At 32.1% G+C, this 8,816-nt stretch overlaps 1 protein-coding gene across 3 annotated transcripts in view; it reads right to left on the bottom strand.

Annotated features, from left to right (window-relative positions):
* Window positions 1-8,816, bottom strand: part of LOC117173296 — an 81,511-nt gene that overhangs the window by 48,074 nt on the left and 24,621 nt on the right. The window contains exon 1 of one of the 3 annotated variants that reach the window (XM_033361779.1): window positions 3,150-3,218. The exons of the other annotated variants lie outside the window; for them this stretch is intronic. The gene's annotated coding sequence lies outside the window, so the exon portion shown is untranslated. Of the gene's footprint in view, window positions 1-3,149; window positions 3,219-8,816 lie in introns of those variants that run through there. 3 annotated transcript variants of the gene reach the window in all.

Here is an 8,816-nt window from a genome sequence, read left to right as displayed (position 1 = left end):
AGAGGGAGCTCTTCTTAATATTTTGACACCAAAATCATGTCGATACACCTTACCGACTGCGAGTAAAGCCACCCACGCTTTAACTTGACAGACTGTAACATCAGAGGCGATATAGATGTATAAAAAGCAATTTGCTTATTCTAGTTATAAGTAGTTTAAAGTGTGAAAATTAGTTGATAAAAAAATGTTGTCAGAGTAGCTTAAGTGATGAAGAAATTTCGAATTTTAACTAGAGTAGGGAATCTGATTCTGAATGCAGGGATACGGTTGAAAGGCTCTTCAATTCAGCGCAAAAAATTTAAGTTTTAAAGAAACAGTTTACGCTAACTTAATTTTTTAGAGAAGAGTCGCGCGTATCCACAGTTGCTGGCTCACAAATTTCGTCTGCAGATGATGCAGGAACACACAGTGACCCAGACACAATTATTAAAGAAAAAAACACAGGAAAATAAACGCAAATCCGAAAACTACTGCGCACGCCTATTTTAAACCGGACTTTAATAATTCGTCAGAATATGAAAAACGGGCACTATTATCACCAATGATTATTTTTCAGCATTTTTTCGATTTGAGGGTAATCATCGGCATTTTAGTACGCCAGTGGTTGGCCAGCAATACCCCAGTACTGACAGTCAGTACTGCGCCAGTGCTGGAACGCCAGTACCGCCAAGAATTAGAAGCCAGTACTGACATGGTACTGGCTCAGTACAGCCAGCCAGTGCTGGAACTCCGGCAGGCTGAACTGGGCCAGTACTGGGCCGGTGGTGTATTTCTACCTGGGCAACAATCAGGTTTCAAGCTAGGACTGATGAAGCAATTTGTGAAAGCTTTAGATAAGGATGGCTAATATTTTAAGTATATAGGTCAGAAATTCCCATCTGTATATGATGCTAAATGGAATAAAGGTGTATTCGTTGTCATTGAAAATAAAAAAATAAATATTCTTCGGACTAACGACACAAGCTACAAAAAAAATGAGAAAAAACTTATTTATCCAAAAAAGCGATAGAAATGTCTAATAAATATTTTTATGGGATGCGCAGTTTTTGTGTTATGCCCAAAAAACAATAAAAATAAAATTTTTGACAAAGAATACAAGCGATGACAAAAATAAATAGACACAAGCTATGAAAAAGATATATAAATTTGTTTTTAGTCATTTTTAGGTAGGGCGAGTACATTTTCTTTCAATCGTAAAAAATAAGATTAAAAATAAAAAAATTAAATTTTTGGAAAAAGGACAAGAGACAAAAGAGGACATAGGATCCTGTATTAGACCATATCCAAATGTGCAGTAGTTTTTCTTTTCTCTTAAAAAACAAGATAAAAATTATAAAAACAAGGGTATAAGAATTAGTATGTATCAATATTCATGCATATTATGCATTGTAATTATATGAATTTATTGAAACGATACATGTTTCAGCGCAGCTTAGAATATAATTTAAAGTAAAGTAAGAAAAAAATATTTAAAACATCATGATAAATACAATTTGTGCTTTATTTTGCAATATCTGAATAAGCAATCCCAGGCAGAACTACATAGAAAATGTATTATATTTGATATAAAAGTGTTGAGTATAATGTAGAAAAGTTGACAGGTGGGACAAAATCGAGTGCGAAGCAGGAGATACACGATGAGAATGTATTCGTTAAAGCCGAAAGAGCTTTAACTAAAGAGACTTCACATTCACAAAATTACAGTTGTCATCCGTTGACCTTTAATTTTAAAAGTTCTGTGCACGAATGTGGGAGAACCCTTCCGATAGAAATCTCAGAGTATTCTTAGGCGAAATAGCCTGGCCGGTGTGAGACTATTTTCAGGTTCGATTTGAATGATTTAGTCTCTGAGATAGCCAGAAAGATTTGGGCCCTTTTCAAGGTCCTTTTAGTGGTCCTTTTAAGAGTTATGCGACGGTAATATAATGTTCCTTTTGTATTCGTCACGTGCCGGGTTTGCAGATTTATTTACAGTAGTTGGCCGTCGCTAACCCGATTCTCCCTTTTTAAATTTCTGTTCAAATTATTAACACTTTTTTATCAATTGATGAATTTTCTCATTATACTTATTTATCATTATAACCTATATACTAATATACAATTTTCTAGTTGAATTAAAAAATATTGTCTTTTTTGGCGTATCTCACTCCATTTACGAGAAACATTGTATTAGTTCCAATTTTAAACATTGAAAAAAAAAGTTAGATATCTGAGATCATCGAAACCCGCAATTTCCGAATTATTATGTTTAAGGCTCTCTGCTTGTTATTTATGATCGTACTGTTATTTCAATTTTGGAAAGGGCATTTGAAAGCCTTTGAAACATTTAAACGAGCTACCTGGACCTTTAAATATATCTACCTGTTTGCCTGCGGAGAATTTCTCAAAGCTTCTCAGAGCCTTGAGAATCTTTAGCATATACTCTGAGACTTCTATCGGTAGGGAATTGCAAAAACCGAGCGCGGAGTGCGAGAGCCATCAGCGCGCACCGGAGGTACGCTCAAACTCTCGAGCTAAGTTCTTCTAACAAGAGAGAATTCACAATCAGAAAATTACAGTGGTACATATTTTGAGTCTTAATTTTTAATCGTTTGCGCAAGAATGTGCGAAAAATAGAAAGACCGAGGATGTAGCGCAAGGTAAACCGGCTCTTATATCTAACAATCGGAAAGTTGAATGAGGCATAACATGCATTCAATAAAATCCTGGGCTAAATCCTGTGTTTACGAAGTTTGAAGTATTGTCGAAAAAATTACACTCTAAACCACCCGTTGTTTCATTCGGAAACGCACGGCCTCGATTTCCTTGCACCATGGGTACACTTATGGTGGCGGTTTGCTCCTTCCCAGGCGCATAAAATGCATCGAAATGAAATCGATGGGTCCTGATAAAAAACACCAAGATTTTTTTTGTGTTTAAGGAAAGAATTTTAGTTTTCAGTTTGTTTCTTGATTTCAAGAGGATAATTAAACAAATGTATTTTTATTGTGTAGGATGGGAAGGAATTTTAATATTTTCTAAATAGGAAGAGGAAATTATTTAGTTCGGAACGTTTTTATTGATTTGGAAGAAGGTTATGTTTTATTATTTAACATTTTTTTAAATGCAAGTCAAATTCAAATTTGTTAAAGCTTCAATGAATACTTTACCAGTTACAAACATTTTGCACAACAAAAACACATATGATTGAAGACTTTTGGCAGGAAATCGCTGGGTACAGTCGTTTAGCTGGTCTGGTCGTACAATGCTTGGCTACAGACGGTACAGTTCGGAAACTCTCAAAGGCAATTTTATTCTCATTTTTATTTAAAGAAAGAAAATATATGTGGCATTAGTCTATGCTTAAAGTGCTGTGTATCAGACTATGCACCGTATGTAAGCATAAGGAATAGTCTCATACACGGAGATGTCAGCACATAGCCCTATATTGAATGGAGAGGCCGTTTTACTTTTGACAATATTTTTTACAAAACTTGTTACTAACCATTATCACTTTTTCACACTTACAATTTTCAAACAGTAAATAAGACTTTTTCTAAACGTCAATAATAACTTTTGCCCGCTCGAGTTTATAATAATAATATATACAAAAATACCATCATCTCTTATTGTAGTAGGAATCTTTTAACAGTGCATACCTCGATTATCCCTAAATTCTTACATTTTATTATAACCCGTGCCCAGGATTTATAATATTATTCTCATTTACAAAAGGCATTTTAATTGCGGGTTCATTAAGTATATCTTCAGGTTCTGATTCTACATCATCGACTGCATCACCATCTACACAATCAATCACAATACACATACAATCATTTCGTGCTTAATCTTTTTAATTACATAAATAATTGTTTACGCCTGCATAAATGTAATATACTTACAAGATCGTTATTTAGAAGTTAGAATTACGCTTATTATTTTATTATTTTAGGCATTTTACGACTTAAAAAAATGACACTCTTTTAAGCACACACAAAGTTACATAGTGGATGTTGGATAATGCACAAAATAATCCAACGCCATCTGCCATGAATTTTAGGAACTTTGCCACTACCTATCTAGCCGGGGTCGAGGTCGAGCCATTGAGAAATAGGAATACAAGCTAGAGCCAGGCTCGAGGCCCCCGGCCTGGCCCAAGCCTGGAACCGGGAAGATAACTGGCGATTTCTGCACGGGAATTATAGATATAGGATAAACCAAATATTAATATAAAAAACTGTCCATGCACGAAGCTTCTCAATAAAATCAACATCTCGAATTTAATGAATCGCTTGAAAGCTCTATCCACAGCCGTGATAATTATTTTTTACATTTTTAGCTCTATTAATTACATTGATAATTAAATGTTTTAAAACCTGCCCGCTCCGCGGGTACATTCTCATCGCGCGCAACGCGCGCGGGTCGCTTTTCTCGCGAGTTTGAGCGCGCCTGGGGCGTGCGACTGTTGATTCTCGCACTTCGCGCTCGATTATGTATTTGCCTCGCGCTACGCGCTCCGTTTTTATATTTTCGCACATTCTTGCGCAAATCTTTTAAAATTAAAAGTGATACATCCACCACTGTAATTTTGTGATTCTGAATTCTATTTTGTTAAACGAGCTTAGCTTGAAAGTTTCGGCGCACAGAGCTTTTAAAATCAATGTTCAACGGATCGACAACTGTAATTTTGTGATTGTGAACTCTTTTTTGTTAAAGCTCTTTCGGCTTTAACGAACACATTCTCATCACGTATCTCGTTCTTTGCACTCGATTCTGTCCAAAGTGTCAACTTTTCTACATTATACTCAACATCATGATTATTTTCATATTTGTTTCTTATTTTGCTTTAAATTATATTCTAAGTTGCGCTGAAAAATGTTTCATTTCAATAAATTTATATCATTAAAATTCATAATATGCATGAAAATTGAATCATACTAATTCTTATTCCCTTGGTTTTAGAATTAAACAAAAATTTTAATCTTGTTTTTTCGCGATTAAAGAAAAAATACTGCGCATCTGCATAGGATCTTATGCAGGACCCTATATAGGGTTCTATATAGCAACTTGTATAGGACCCTTTATAGGATCCTATGTCTTCTTTCATCTTTTCTGTCCTTTTTCCAAAAATTCAATTTTTTTATTTTTAATCTTATTTTTTACGCTTAAAAGAAAATCGACTTGTCCTATCTAAGAATGATTAATAATAAATTTCTAGATCTTTTTAGGCAAACAACTTTTGTCTGTTAATTTTAGTTCATACCTTGTCGTTTTTTTTTAAATTAAATTTTTTTATTTTGAATGTTATTTTTTACGACCAAAGCTAAAACCACGTCTCCTATCAAATATTATTCATGAAAATTTTCAATGGGTTTTCGGTATTTTTGAAAGCGTTACTTTTGTATATTAATTTTTTTTATAGTTTGTGTCGTTTGTCAAAAAATTAACTTTTTTGTTTTTATTGTTTTTAAGCAAAAAACAAAAACTGCGCATCCTATAAAACTAATTATTAAAAATTTGTATCTCTTTTTTTATGAATAAGTTTTGTCTCATTTTTTTCGTAGTTTGTGTAGCTTGTCCAAAAAATTTTTTTTTTATTTTGTATGTTGTTTCTTACGACTAAAAACAAAAACTATACATCCTATCTAAAAGTGATTCATAACCACTTTCTAGGGCGCGCAGTTTTAGCTTATTCATTTTTTTTCTTATCTTGCATACTTTGACCAAAAAATGGAATTTTTGGATTTTTCATTATTTTTGGTACGATCAAATTTTGAATTTTCAATCTTTCGACGAAACTGAAAAACTTGTTATGATGATCTTGTAGGGCTTTCAAAAATCAACATTTTTCGTTTTTCTTTTCTTGATTTTTTTATATCATGCGTAGATTATCTTGAAATGTTCATTTTAGTTTGTTTTTTTTGGATCTTGAAAATGCTCTAACTCTGATAATTTTCTTTTCATAGAAAAAATCATCAGGATAAATTGTTTGAGTTTCTGAGTACTGTGAATAACCGTACATAAAATTTTTAAATCTTGAATAATTTGGTTTCACAAATTTTGAAAATCCGCTCACTTTTTGAATTTTCATCCAAAATAGCTGGTTTACGAACTCGTTCTTTCTTTTTAAGCTTTAAAAAATTCTTCCAACACAGCATCCAATCTGATCAATTTTTCGAAAGTTATCGTGCTTACAGAATACAGACTAAAGACAGACATACGGATAGACAGACAGACCAACACCTTCGAACAAATCGTTTTTTCCGCCTCAGGGGGTCTCGAAACGTGCAGATTTGATGAAAACCGACAAAGTGAAATTTTACATAATACCAATACCTTCTCATTAGGATGAAAGTGTAAAAACCCTTTGTAAAGTGTACTCTCTTAAACTGAACCAGTGAAATTGTCACTGGTTTAATCAATATTTTACATTATTACTGGTGAACCAGTGATTTTCCAACTTTGACTGGGTGAACCAATAAGAGACTCAATTGAAATAGCGCTACTGAATATACCAACGCTGCCAGATCGAGCTACAAATTTACCCTCGCCATACCTACCGTTCGGGAGTCGCAAAACAGAAGATGCATTGATTACCACTGCAAGTTTGTGTGTAAGCCGGAAATGTACGATTCGAACTGCGGTTTTCTCAGCTGCATGATGATTGCCGATCTGAAATCTTTGGAAAACTTCAGTGTTATTCTATTTATATATCGATCCGCATTTGAAGGAAATTGAAGAAATTGGTGATTTTGATGTTTCGCGTTATTCTTAATTTCATGCATGAGTCGACTTTGAGGTTATGTTTTTTCCACTAGGAATAATTTTCTGTATAAAAAATTAATGTTTAACCATAGTTAAATTTTCGACAAAAAAATATTAATTTTCTACCATTTAAACCAATTGAAAATTCTTTGATATCTATTAAAATATCCTAAAATGCATCAAATCCTTTAAAATATCATATTAAATTACTCTATTCAATTGAAAATTCCTTTGCATCTTTTAAAACATCCTCAAATAATTAAAATCCTTAAAAATCTTTTGAAATCTCTTAAAATTTTTGTAAGCTCTTGAAAATATCTTTAAATGTTTAAAATACCCTGAAATATTTCAAATCGTTTAAAATCGCATATTAAATTTCTGTAATCCATTAACCCGTTAAGCCCAGGGAGGGGGGTGGGGTCAATTTGATCCAGGCTGAAGTCCTTATAAGTCAAAGTATAAAAATTGATTATTTGTTACATTTCAATCAAGTTAGCTCGATAATAGGAGCACGAATGATAACAGGTGCATTTACTTTACGATTTCACTTTATATTATTTGAATAAGAAAAATCGTGGTCCTCTGTGTACATATTTAGTTAAAAAAATTATTTTTTGTTACTAAATAAATGGGTTTGCATAAAAAAATGTGTATATTTCTATCAAAACCTCCTGCATTCACACCTAAAATAATGCATGAGTTCATGTTAAAAATTAAGGCTTTTAATTCCATGGAAATTTCTTGCAAAATTTTTTAATTCAGATTTTTAGGAACACGTTTTCGATTTTTCTAAAGCGTCGGGTCGATGTGACCCCCCCCCCCCCCCCCCCCCCCCCCCCCCCCCCCCACCCACCCTCGGGTTAAGTAGTGCAAAAAAAGCCCTGGGGTTAACGGGTTAAAAATTCCTTCGAATATTTTTAAATTCTCTCAAATTTTTGAAATCCCTCAAAATCTTTCAAAATACCTAGAACTTTTATTTCAGATTTCTAAAGTACTTTGGAAATTTCAAAAATAAACCTACAATTTTTTGAATTCTTTGAAATACCTTTAAATTATAAAAATAAATTTAAAATTCCATGACATCCTTTAAAATATCCTCAAATATTTAAAATCTTTTGAAATTACTTGAAATTTTATTAAGTTTCAGATTGAAATTTTTAAAAGTTTAGAAAATTTTAAAAGGGTTATTTAAAAAAATCCCAAAGTACTTCAGAAATAATAAAAAAAAGTTCTAGGTATTTCAAAGATTTTGAAGGATTTTGAAAAATTGAAGAGAATTTTAATTCCAAGGAATTTGAATTGATTTCAATAATGTAGTATGAGATTTTAATGGATTTGAAATATTTCAGGGCATTTTTAAAATTTCAAAGAATTTTCAAGAGCTTTGAAAAATTTCAAGAGATTTCAAAAGATTTGAAATATTTGAGGATATTTTAAAAGATGTCAAGGAATTTTAAACTTATTTTTATGATTTTAAGGAATTTCAAAGAAGTTTGAAGACTTTAGCAGTGTTATTAAAAAAAATTCAAAAGTACTTTAAAAATGTTTTTTAAAAAGTTCAAAGTATGTCAAAATATCTTGAAGGAATTGCAATATTTGAGAGTAGTTTTTAATATTCCGAGGAATTTTAAATTGATTTCTATAATTTGTTACGAGATTTTAAAAGATTTGAAATATTTTAGGGTATTTTTAAAATTTCAAGGAATGTTCCAGAGCTTTGAAAATTTAAAAGAAATTTAAAAAGATTTCAAAGTATTTTAAATATTTGAGGATGTTTAAAAATATGTCAAGGAATTTTAAATTTATTTGTATAATTTAAAGGAATTTAAAAGAATGTTAACAACTTTAGCAGGGTTATTTTTAAAAATTCCAAAGGTGTTTCAAAATATTTTGAAGGTTTCGAAATACTGAGATTATTTTAAAAGATTCGAAGAAATTTTCAATTGATTACAGTAATTTTATATGAGATTTTAAAGTACGAGGGTGGATTGATAAGTTTCCGGCCTGACCAAGAGATGGCGCCACTAGGCCTACCTTGAGGTGGCGTTCTATAGTACCATCCTTAGATAGCT

This window comes from Belonocnema kinseyi, chromosome 5 (genome assembly GCF_010883055.1).
Source record: "Belonocnema kinseyi isolate 2016_QV_RU_SX_M_011 chromosome 5, B_treatae_v1, whole genome shotgun sequence".
Classification (NCBI taxonomy): Eukaryota; Metazoa; Arthropoda; class Insecta; order Hymenoptera; family Cynipidae; genus Belonocnema; species Belonocnema kinseyi.
The sequence above is the reverse complement of the archived record's forward strand: the minus strand, read 5'-3'. Positions and strand labels throughout refer to the sequence as shown.